The sequence below is a fragment of the Paramormyrops kingsleyae genome, chromosome 25 (assembly GCF_048594095.1).
Source record: "Paramormyrops kingsleyae isolate MSU_618 chromosome 25, PKINGS_0.4, whole genome shotgun sequence".
NCBI lineage: Eukaryota > Metazoa > Chordata > Actinopteri > Osteoglossiformes > Mormyridae > Paramormyrops > Paramormyrops kingsleyae.
This window is the reverse complement of record NC_132821.1, coordinates 32,048,335-32,059,966: the sequence shown is the minus strand read 5'-3', so window position 1 is coordinate 32,059,966 and position 11,632 is coordinate 32,048,335. Positions and strand designations below refer to the sequence as shown.

At 43.8% G+C, this 11,632-nt stretch overlaps 1 non-coding gene across 1 annotated transcript; it reads right to left on the bottom strand.

Moving 5' to 3' along the window:
* Positions 1-1,270: 1,270 nt before the first annotated feature.
* Positions 1,271-1,342, bottom strand: trnaq-uug (transfer RNA glutamine (anticodon UUG)). Its single transcript has one exon. It is a non-coding gene; the product is annotated as a tRNA-Gln (tRNA).
* Between the last annotated feature and the right edge of the window lie 10,290 nt (positions 1,343-11,632).

The following is an 11,632-nucleotide window of genomic DNA, read 5'->3' as shown; positions in this document are numbered from 1 at the left end:
CTTGGCTGTAAACAGCTGCGTGTCGCTAATCTACGTATCTGTGCGTCGGCCAAAGCGATAAGGTCGTGCGTCCAGATCCAGCGGACGTCAGCTTAATCTGCTTCTTTTGGGTATTGGCTGGGCCTCTGTGTCGCATGTGTTCTATGTCAAAAATGATTTTCTCCCTTTGGGTTTTGGGGAAACGCGTGCACACAGCACGCTCAGCTGAAGTTCCAGGTATCCATCCATCCATCCGTGTCCAATACTGGGAAATATGGAGGCAACCCGGGGATGGAGAGATTCCCAAGACTCAAGACTCAAGAGTTCGTTTGTCAACACATCCATGCACAAGTACACAGTGCACTGAAATGCCGGTTCCCCCGGGCCCCCCTGTGGTGCTACACATAAATACAATTACAACAAATAAATGTAACGCATCTGGTAGCTGAACGTACCTGAACACGTGATGTGTGTGAACTTGAAGATCAGGAGCTTCTGCATCCTTTGGTATCTGTGGAGGTGGCTAATGAGATGGTCTAACAGCGAAAGCTTCTGAGGTTTCCAGCTGCGTGAGATGATGCCCTGATGGAATTAGTTTTTCCCGATGATGGGAAGCTGAGATGGCAGGAGAAAGTCTCTCCTGGAAGAGAAATTATATATATATATATGCAGACCATGAGAGATGTTCCTGTGAGGCAAATAGCGCTTTATAAATGTACATGCTGTCAAGGAGCTGACTAGGCTTAAGCATAACCAAGAGTTTCCAATGAATGCCTAGTTGACTTTAGCAGTGAGAGCAGAGCAAGAGCCTAATAAGATGACTGTTCAAATCTGCAGACAAAGTAGCATTCAGGGAAGGTAAAGAGGAGCTATTCCCAGAAGGGGGGGGGGTCTGGAGGCTTTTCTTGAATGTGGAGTGGGAATACAACGACGGGATGTAGCTTGGCAGTCCATGCCACCGGGGAGAGGGGGGGCACAGGAGAAACGCCTGGAATGAGTCTCATATGGTGACGGCATCTCCTAGTGGCATTGGTTTGCTGACCGAAGAGGCCGAGATGGGATGTATGTCAATTAATGGTTCGGAAAGCCATTACCAGGGTCTTGATCTTGACACGGGCAGCTGTAAGGAGCCAATGAAGAGAGACAGGGAGGGGTGTGACATGAAAGAATTCCGGCGGATTGAATTCCAGACGTGCTGCCACATTTTGAATCATTTGCAGCGGTTTCACAGCAGAAGCTGGTAAACTGCATGCTAAAGCAATGCCATAGTCATAAGATAAAATCAGAATGAAGGTTCCACCGAGATTTGAACTCAGATCGCTGGATTCAAAGTCCAGAGTGCTAACCATTACACCATGGAACCTGTAGATGGGTTACACTGTACGCCAGAACCAGTGAAAGCCCAGCCTCGGCATCTTTGCTACACACTGTCAGAACTATCGCAGTGAAGGCCAGTTCCCACTTTAAGCTACCAGGCTACATGCAGTTCAGACCAGGTAATCTGAAGCTAAGCAGGTTTGGGCCTGGCCAGTACTTGGATAAGAGACCAAGTAAGAAAGCTGTCTTGCTGCTGGTAGAGGTGTTGGTGTGGCCAGCAGGGGGAGCCCATCCTGTGGTCAGTGTGGATCCCAGTGTCCTAGTGCAGTGATGGGGATGCTGTGCTGTAAAAATTGTCCTGGATGAGACATGAAACTGAGGTTCTGACTTTGAAGTCATAATAGGTCACTGGGACAAAGTAGCCTGATGCCCTGGCTAAATTGCCCACTGTGGCCCTTTCAGATCTGGCCTCCTAATCATTCCCTGTATCTAACTGGTGAATTCTCTCCTGCCTCTTCACCACCTTAGTGTGAGGTGAGCGTACTGGTGCAGAATGGCTGCCGTTGCATCACCCAGTTGGGGGCTACACAGTGGTGGAAGTGACTTTCCATTGGTTCTGTAAAGCACTTTGGATGTCTTGGGGGAAAAAAGCACGATATCAACATAATATTCATTCAGATAAGCAAGCTTTCATGTTTGTCGCATTTTAATGCAATTAAATTAATTAATGGGATTCGATGTGACATGTGACTTCGCTCAACCAAGAAAGTCAGCCTGACAGAAGGAGCAGAAGTGAGACAGAACTTTACATGTGACTTTCTGAGGGATTCCTGCTGGTGCGTGCAGAGTTTAGGCAAATCGATGGACTTAACAAACACAAAGTCAGAACAGAACTGAGATTGCCAAGTCCTGTTTCAAAGATTCCATAGAACACTAATGCTGGATTGACAAACTGAGAGCCAGGATGCACTGCTTGCTAAAACAAGTGAATGAATTGTGTTCCAGAGATGGAGAAGGAGAGAGTGATAAGAATGTATGTTCGTAACACAGGTGCAAGAGAAAAAGCAGGTGGAAGGAAGGTCTGTCTATTAAAAGCGCCAAGTGTTGTGCATTGACAACATTTAGATGTTTTTGGCCACTTGAGAGAACTTGGAGAGAAATGTGGTCCGCAGGGATCATTGGCCACCCAATGGGCAACCCAAGATACTACAGATATCTAAATTTTAAGTACTCAATCAGCTTTCCTGAAGTGCTATACTGCAAAAAACAAAACATAAATAAACAGGAGAAACCTTCCAATTCATCTGGCCAATAACTAATCTAAAGATGGATGAGAGGAAAGTTAACTGAGACTGAGTTATACTTGAGTCAGCATATCGTAGTGTTTGGGAGAGAAAAAGCAGACAGAAGATTGATCTTTGGGTTTGAAAAACTTCTAGCTGTACCAAGAGTAATCAGTGAGGATGGGCGATTTTTGGGGAAAGGATGTCACGACTGCATAATTCTGCCTACAGTTGCATGTTATTCTAGTTTTGTCTTTTTCATCCCGAGGGAATGAAGGACCATATATGGAATATTTGCTTATTACTCATCTTCTGTAATGTGAATCAGGTTGTATCTGTAGTGGAAATGATCAGTAAGCATCACCGACCCACCTTCTTCTTTAAGCAGAAGCACTGCATTAGCGACTGGACGATTGGACGGATGGCTTTTTTTTTGCCACGACCAGACTAAATAGTAACTTGCCATAAAGATTCTAAGCACTGTGTGCCCCTTAACATTATTGCCGAATATGAGCCTGTCGCCCATCCAGCCTCCAAAACAGGATCGCGATACGGCTGTAAAAAACACATTTATGCAAAACATTGTTTGAAATAAAACCAGTTATTACGGCTGACCTGACTGAAGTCTGACCCCATGTCTAATGTGAAGATGCAGTCTGCTTGAGGAGTATATGCGTCATTTACTAAACATAGCAAAAAAAACTCAAAAAGGAATTTTCCGTATTCATTGCAAACATCAGCCCATGCATACATATGCAAATACCCACATGCATATGCATTTGACAGTTGGGTGTTTGTACAAAAAGAGGTTTCCCTGAAGTTTACTAACAAGCTGCTATTGCTATTAAAAAACGTCTTCCGCCTGCAGCAGTAATTGCGGGGGATGTCCCACTCAAGCATATCAAAAACCTGAAAAAACGTTTTTCAACCAGAAGCTGACTTTTTTTTAACTTTTTTCCGGATAACCCGCAATCTGTGTCTGGTTCAACCAGTAATCAAGATATTTGCAACATCATCCCAACTCTGGGTGTCTTGAAATAGCTGTCCTATCCTTTCCTATTTCCTAGTCCGCATTTGATAATATTCTGAGTACTGAACGCACCGATACGAAGCACATTTAAACACATACAGACACAATTAAGGTATTTTCCTGCAAGCAAACACTAAATATAACCGTCCACGTATCGACGAAAAATTAATTTAGCTTTTTTCTTATTTGAAAGATCTCCTGTGCGGAGACCAGCCTGGCGCGCCCTGTGACCGACAGGAACCGGGTGAATCGCAGAGGGCCGTGTAACACAGATTACTGCCCAAATACACTACCTTCTGTTCGGATTCCTGACTGTTCAGTCTGTACACTGCAGCAGATTCATAAAGCAGACTGCAGTTTTGGGGACGGACTACTGGATGTCAGCCAATTAAGGGAAAAGGAAAACCGTATGAGAAAATAGAGAACTGACAGAGATTAAGTGGAAAAATATAGCATCTCTGTCATGCCCCCTTGTGCTTTGATTATTTATTAAAGGTTAACTTAAGGTCAGGCTTCAACAAAGCAGTGCCTTACAATTAAAGCTGGCTTAAGAGATTAAATAGAATTCATTGCATTACTGGTGGTATGAATTAAAGGTTGAGGTTTGGTTTAAGGGATTGAAGCTTGTCAACCAATACTGTTTTTTCGACAATTAGAAAAGGCTCTTAGGGTTGTTCTGTCTGGATGGTCTTCTTTTAATTAATATTCCAGACTGCGTCTATCCAACTGTGAAAGACTGGCATCCCATCCAGGGTGTACTTCAGCTCTGTGCCTGGTGCATTCTGGGATAGGCACCAGACCTCCACAACCCTGAGTAGGATAAGCGGTTTGAGGATGGATGTATTTGTCCATTTTTTCTTTTGGAGAAAATAGACCAATGGAGGCATTTGTAGATGAGGAGAAACAATCTAAGTGACTTCAAACAACACCTTATTGGCGCACACAAGCGCGTGATCAGTTAATACCGAAAAATGGCTCTCTTTCCAATGTTGTTGAATGCAGCCTTCACAAAACGGAATGGAGGAATGCTCCTTGCAGCCAAACCAATTATCTACAGTTAAAAGGGGTTCATTCATTTTGCACATCCAATTATGCATTTCTGAACTTGCTGTGTTCGACCAGAGATATCCAGGGCATGTTGGCAAAAACACTAATTTCTATACCCTGCAGATCTTCCGTCCGAAAAAGACGCCCCATGAAGTTAAAAACCCTTCAGTATTCCCCCTCTATTGGTTCGGACGCATACGTCCGAGTTTTCAATAACAAAGTAAAATGACGTTCAATAAAAGAAACAAATCAACCAAAAACGGCTTGTTACACTACAAAAAAACGTTTATTATAATATATGTAGAAAGTTGCACAATTTTTGTACCATGGTTTTTTTGTAACAAGTAAAAAAAATTACCATGGTAGCCATCTTTAAACAGGTCGAGTGTCCGGAAGTGAAATATAAGTGTTAATAAAATGAAAATTAAGCACTAAAAACTATTTCTTTCACGACCAATAATTGACTTAACATGACGACTTCTTTTTTCTTCTGCTGTTTTTTTTCTCTTTCTTTGTCCCCTTAGGGGCTCCGTACATGGTTATGTCTCACCATAATAAACTTTTTGTATGAACATCAACTTACAGTGTCATCTGCTTCATCCAATAGAGGTGCGTCTAAGGTTTGCAAAATGGTATGGGATGTGCTGATTGGGCATTGTTTGTCGCGCTGGGGACATAAATGTGCAAATGATTCTCTGCCGGTGCAGTATCTGTGGGAGTTTCTCAAGTACGCATTTCGCAGATAGTCTCCGTGAGTTTCCACAGTTATTTTCGGACAACAACTTTTTTGATTGAAGAAAAATGGCTCGGAAGACGTTCACTGCTGCGCAAGTACAGAAGATGATTTTGGAGAGTGATTCGGGAGAAGAAAGTGAGGCATCCATCGCTGACTCCGTTGATTCGATGGAGGAGGACGCTTTTTTGCGCGGAGAGGATGCAACCCTCGACATGTAAGTACATTTATTTACAGTTTACATTTTACTCTTTTATTCTATAGATTTTTATAATTCCGTGATTCAAATTATAATTAACATTTCCTTTGGTAACAATTGTATTGTGGTACATCGGGAAAAGTTCCGCATCGCCTTTGTCAAGCTTTGCGTGTGCAAAGTAATGCAGCGCTTTTGGCTTTTACTTGGGCAAAGTTATTCGGGGCACTTGTCAGGCTTTGTTTGGACGAAGTTATATGGGGCTTTTGTCGGGCTTTGTTTGGACGAAGTTATGTCGGGCTTTGTTTGGACGAAGTTATGTCGGGCTTTGTTTGGACGAAGTTATACGGGGCTTTTGTCGGGCTTTGTTTGGATGAAGTTATATGGGGCTTTGTTTGGACGAAGTTATACGGGGCTTTTGTCGGGCTTTGTTTGGGCGAAGTTATGTCGGGCTTTGTTTGGGCGAAGTTATGTCGGGCTTTGTTTGGGCGAAGTTATACGGGGCTTTGTTTGGGCGAAGTTATACGGGGCTTTGTTTGGGCGAAGTCTTGTCCGGCACTTGTCGGCTTTGTTTGTTTGCATAAAGCAATTCCACATATTTTTGTTGCTTAGATCCTAAATATTTTTCCTTTTTCTTTGTTTTAGCCCCCAAAGGCCAGAATCTCCACCGGTTTCTCCACCTCCAATTGCACGTCAGAGGCAGTCTACTCGTGCAAAGAGAAGAAAGGTTAGCCACCCCAGCTCTTCTGGCCCAGAAGCCAAGGGTGGATGGCACAAAGTGGACACTTCTGATCAGGAGCCTCAGCCATTCATGTTCTGCCCGAGGAGGGATCCTGGAGTTCAGCTGGACCTACAGCAAGAATACAGCCCTCTTGATGTTTTCCAGCTGTTCTTCACGAAGGCTGTGCTGGCAACCCTGTGCCTACATACTAACAAGTATGCAAGGCATAAGCACAGCCAGGGATCCAAGCAAACTTGGAAGAACATCGACACAGGAGAATTGCTGACCTATCTTGGCCTCACGATTTACATGGGTTTGGTGAGGTTTGCACACATCAAGGACATGTGGAGCACTGATAAGCTGCATCGCCACCCTTTCCCAGCTTCTGTTATGTCTTGCAACAGGTTCAAGGCCATCTCGTCGTTCCTGCACATGAGTGATCCAGAAGCTGACGTCACCAACGACAGGCTGAAAGGTTCTCCTGGCTACGACCCCCTGTTCAGATTGAGGCCCCTGCGTGATGACATCATCATGTCCTGCAAAGCATACTACCACCCACATCAGAACATCACCATTGATGAGCGCATGGTTGCTTCCAAAGGTAGGCACAGGATGAAGCAGTACATGAAGGACAAGCCAACAAAATGGGGCTTCAAGCTGTTTGCCCTGGCAGACAGTCAGACAGGGTACACATTCGACTTTAGCGTGTACCAGGGCAAACAGCTTGCACCTAGTGGGAAAGGGCTGAGTTTTGATTCTGTGGTCAACCTCCTTCCTGTGTCTTTTCTTGGAACTGGATATAGGCTTTATGTGGATAATTTCTATACCAGCACTGCTCTCTTCACCCATCTCTACTCTCAAAACATTGCGGCCTGTGGCACAATCAGGGAAAATAGGATTGGCTTCCCTAAAACCAAGGTGAATGATCTACCAAAGAAAGCTACACGAGGGGACATCAGGTGGGTTAGGGAAGGTCCTCTCCTGTATGTGAAATGGAAGGACACACGGGAAGTTACCATGTGTTCTTCCATCCACAAGGCTTTCAGTGGAAATCGGGTTTCTCGCAGTGTGAAGGCAGCTGATGGGTGGAGACAGCAGCGTGTACCAGTGCCTGATGCAGTGTTGGATTATAATAAATACATGGGGGGCGTGGACTTATCTGGCGCCTTCATCAAGCACTGCACTGTGGCCAAGAAGACCACGAAGTGGTATAAGAAGTTCTTCTACCACTTCGTGGATATTGCGGTGGTGAACAGCTTCATCATCCACGCAGCCATCGCCAGGGAGAAGAAGCAGAGGCCTCTCACACAGAAACGCTTTCGAGAGATTCTGTGTGAGCAGTTGTCTGCCTGTGGACACACTGAGTCAGTGGTGCCAGTGCAAGTGCCACAGCCACAGAAGCAGATGTGTGTCCCAGTGGCTATTACTGACACTTCTGCTGTGGACTCCAGGGTGAAGGCCACACAGGGCCGGAAGTACTGTGTGCACTGCCACTCCAAGAAGCTAAGTAATAAAACTATTTACAAATGCTTAGCATGCAATGTGCCACTCTGCATAGTTGCGGACCGCATCTGTTTTGCAGAGTGGCATCTGCAGAAAAACACATAGATGGAGGGGCAGTGCACACGGGGGTACACTGTCTTGGATGGGTTTGGTACAAGTTGTAAATATAGATTTTTTCCCCAAATGCGTAGTAATGTTGTGACCACAATGTTTCTTATGGTGCTTTGCATGTAAATAAAATGCAGTTTTTTTTTTCCAGCATATGTGGTCATATTGTGTGAAATAATTTCTTATGGGCTGTTTTGGACATGTTTGCCACAATTTGTATGAATAAAATATAGATTTTCCTCCAAATGTGTGGTGGTGATGTGTGACTAAGTGGTAATGCATTTAGAAAGAAAGACGCTATCCCAAAAAACACCGCTAGTTACACTGGACAGTTTGGATAGGTTTCAGGTTTCATCAGGTTTTGGATAGAAAGGGTTCCCAGTTGCACCATTTGCTCTTTCCTCCGTAAAACCAGTTGGGCTCCATCAGATGATGTGAAATTGTGCACACATGTAGAAAACAAGTTTGGGAACCAGAATTTTAAATTGGACCTAATCCATCATGTAGTTTTTGAAATATTTGCAAAAATCCAAGACACAAAGACAGATTTTTGTATTTTTCCAGCTGTTCTTGTTATATTTGCATGTCCATAAATCATACACAGGTTATTCATTTTGGTTATTGAACTTCCTACAATTAATTGTGAAGGGGTCAGCTTTGATTTTAGGTAATCGGCATGTGTCTGTGACTTTTACATCTGAAGTTATAAGGTAATTATTCCAAAGAGGGATGAAATGGCCTGTTATCATGGGGCCCAGGTGCATTCCATAGGGTATTAATTCAGCCTGTCTGTTCTTCTCACCCCGAACACAGGACAGTTGTTGAATTTCCTAACTGAGGATCACTCGTTCTATTGTTTAACAGCAACTGCAAATATAATGAAGAGATATACAGTACATGGGAATATTATGGGCTTTTTATATTCCATTACAAATCTGGGATTATGGAGGATAACTTTTAAACTACAATTCCTAAAATTTTTCAAGCACAGTCGGATTGCTCTAGGTTAAGGACCCAAAATAATGCACTTTCATGGGACCCAAAAGTCTTTGGCATCGCCCCTGCTTGGGGTGCCAGAACACCTGCCCCAGAACAATTGGAAGTACCTTTCCTTTGAAATTCTGAAGCGCCCTTTTTGACTACAAGCCGGTCGGTCAATTTGGCGTATTTTACCGAGGCGGACTACCACCCCCCCACCAGTCGAGCACCTGCCCCTTAAAGAATCTCTGCTTACAAAGTACCTACTGTTTATTATGGCCGGAGTCATTATAGGGTGTGCGTTGTACAGTCATCGCCCTCTTAAATAAATAAAATGCATCAAGTGTATCTTTTTCTAAATCTGGATAACATTTTTTCTCAGGTTATCTGTTCAGCTCAAACATTCAATGACTTAAAGCCCCCAGCAATAGTGGAGGGGGGGGGGGAGCATTTTCTTTTGGAGATGGAGGAAAAGGGTAACAAGGAATTAAGAAAAAAGCTTTAAAATCTGAGGGAAAGGTACGGAGCGACGAGCCGCGTTTAATGGTTTCATTCATGGGAGCAGAGTTCATTCAGGGATGCACGATAAAACATGGATGAGAGGGGAACCGGCAAAGCGTAAAATGCCATTCGCTGGACTTTTGAGACAAAAGCGGAACGTTCCACTTTCTGTTCTAGCATTTTAGTGGAGAAGCAGAGAGCACACATTCATCTGCTGAGCATCCACGTAGCGGTCACCATCAGGCACCTACGAACAGCCACACAGAGAGATGGATCAAATCACTATTAAAGGAGGTTTGTATCTATCGATGTAGCATACCTGGAGTCCTAATACCAGTGGTCTGACGAATTGGCACATCTCGCCGCTATGAAAAGCCCACCGAAGGGGATAATTGCATCTGCCCGTTCGAACCAAAGTCTGAAAATAATCAAAATATCTTTTTCCGAAAGATTCGTACCGTGTAATTTCCTGGAAGGCTACTGAGCAACTAAACCTTTTTTTCGAACGGAAATGCGTTCTTCTGTCTCATCACCATTTGATCACTAAGACTTTGTGCAGAAAGAACTATAGGCCCATAACAATGCTGCAGGTTAAAAAAGTTTTCTCCCCGTTTTTTTCTTCCTAACTGCACTACTGCGACATTTATACCTGTAACCACGTTTTTACAACGTGAACGTTTATACGAAGAGAACATCATTTGAATGTAGGTTAGTTTGCTATTTTCATCAACTCCTCTGCACAAACAGCTCGGTACCTTTTTGCTACTGACAGTTGTTTTGCGGCCAGAATCCATACAAGTAGGTTTGTTTACAACTATTTGAATAATGTACAATGCCAGATTATTATTAAGCGTTATGAAACCCGCCTGAAATACAGATCACCATGATTTGCCATTTTGCAGTGATTGTTATATTGATATTGAACAATAAAGCAATAAAACAAGAGCATTGCTTTCCAGTGATGAATTGTATCATAAATTAAATGTCAGTGTTGCACATAATCACAAAGCAACCTCCAGTAGATAAGGCTACTGTGGGTTCTCTCAGTGCACTGGATGCCTTTCGGCACACTGGGAAAGAGATCAAACGTAGCTTACAGTCTATAGGTTACTGGGCTGCCGTGAAGGGCAATACAGAAGGGTATAGGGGCACATTTTGCAAAAAAACGACGAAGCTTAATTCAGGAGCTGGTGAGGTTGCTACTGTATCTTCCAAGTGCTATTACATGTTAGATGTCTCTAACAGTCGTGTCTAATTATATACTGTTGTTTTTTTTTTGTACTGGGTGTAGTTGAATAAGTTAGCATTCCGACGTCACAAATGGGCAATAAAACATCTTGAATCTTCACACAAACATGTTGGTGTTGGCGCCGTTGTAGGGAATAGCAGTGTTGCTTATTATATATCAGCCTCGCCAATAAACAGATATATAATGGCATGTATTTCGATAGAGTTTATTCCTGCTGTTGGTGTCACGAGTGGCGCAGACTCTGTGGTAGGTGACGCATTCCCCTGTCTGGGGGTCGTATCTGCCTTAGGATAACTTGTCAGATTTAAGGTAGTCTGGGCTAAAAGTAAGTGAAGAAACATATGTACCCAAAGGTACAAACAGCATTAATGTACCCCCAATGGTACAAAAATGTTCCTCATAGACCATTTCTGTACTTTAAAAGGTACAATTACCTACAGCTATATGCTAAAATTGGCAGCCCCTTGAGGGTACAGCCCCAGTGACAAGCAAAGGTACAAATTGATACTCTTTTTTTCTTACATTGAGGTAGTAAAGCACAGATACTGGTTCTGATACAGGGCTGTGACATTTATACTTCATTTAGGAATTGAGTGCTTCTAGATCACCCAGTTATATTTTGAATCCATTTTTTGTCTTTTCTTGCTGCGGTTCTGTCCATCCAGGACCCCCACGTGCTCTCAGCTGACCTGCTCCCACCCCCCTGGGAACACATGGTCCTATCCGAACGGCGTGAGCCCCATCGCGGCCACACTGCGGCCACCTGCCGCCCCGAGGGCACGCCGCCCTGCACCTGCCGCCCCGAGGGCACGCCGCCCCGCACCTGCTCCTGGTTTGCGGGTCAATTTCCCCGATGAAAAACAAGCAGCGCAAACCGCTGCATCGGCCAACTCGAGGAGAACAGCAGCCAGAAACCGCTGACAATTTATTTTAGACTGATTTATTATTTTTATTATATCGAATTTAGTGCAATTTCAAAATACACAG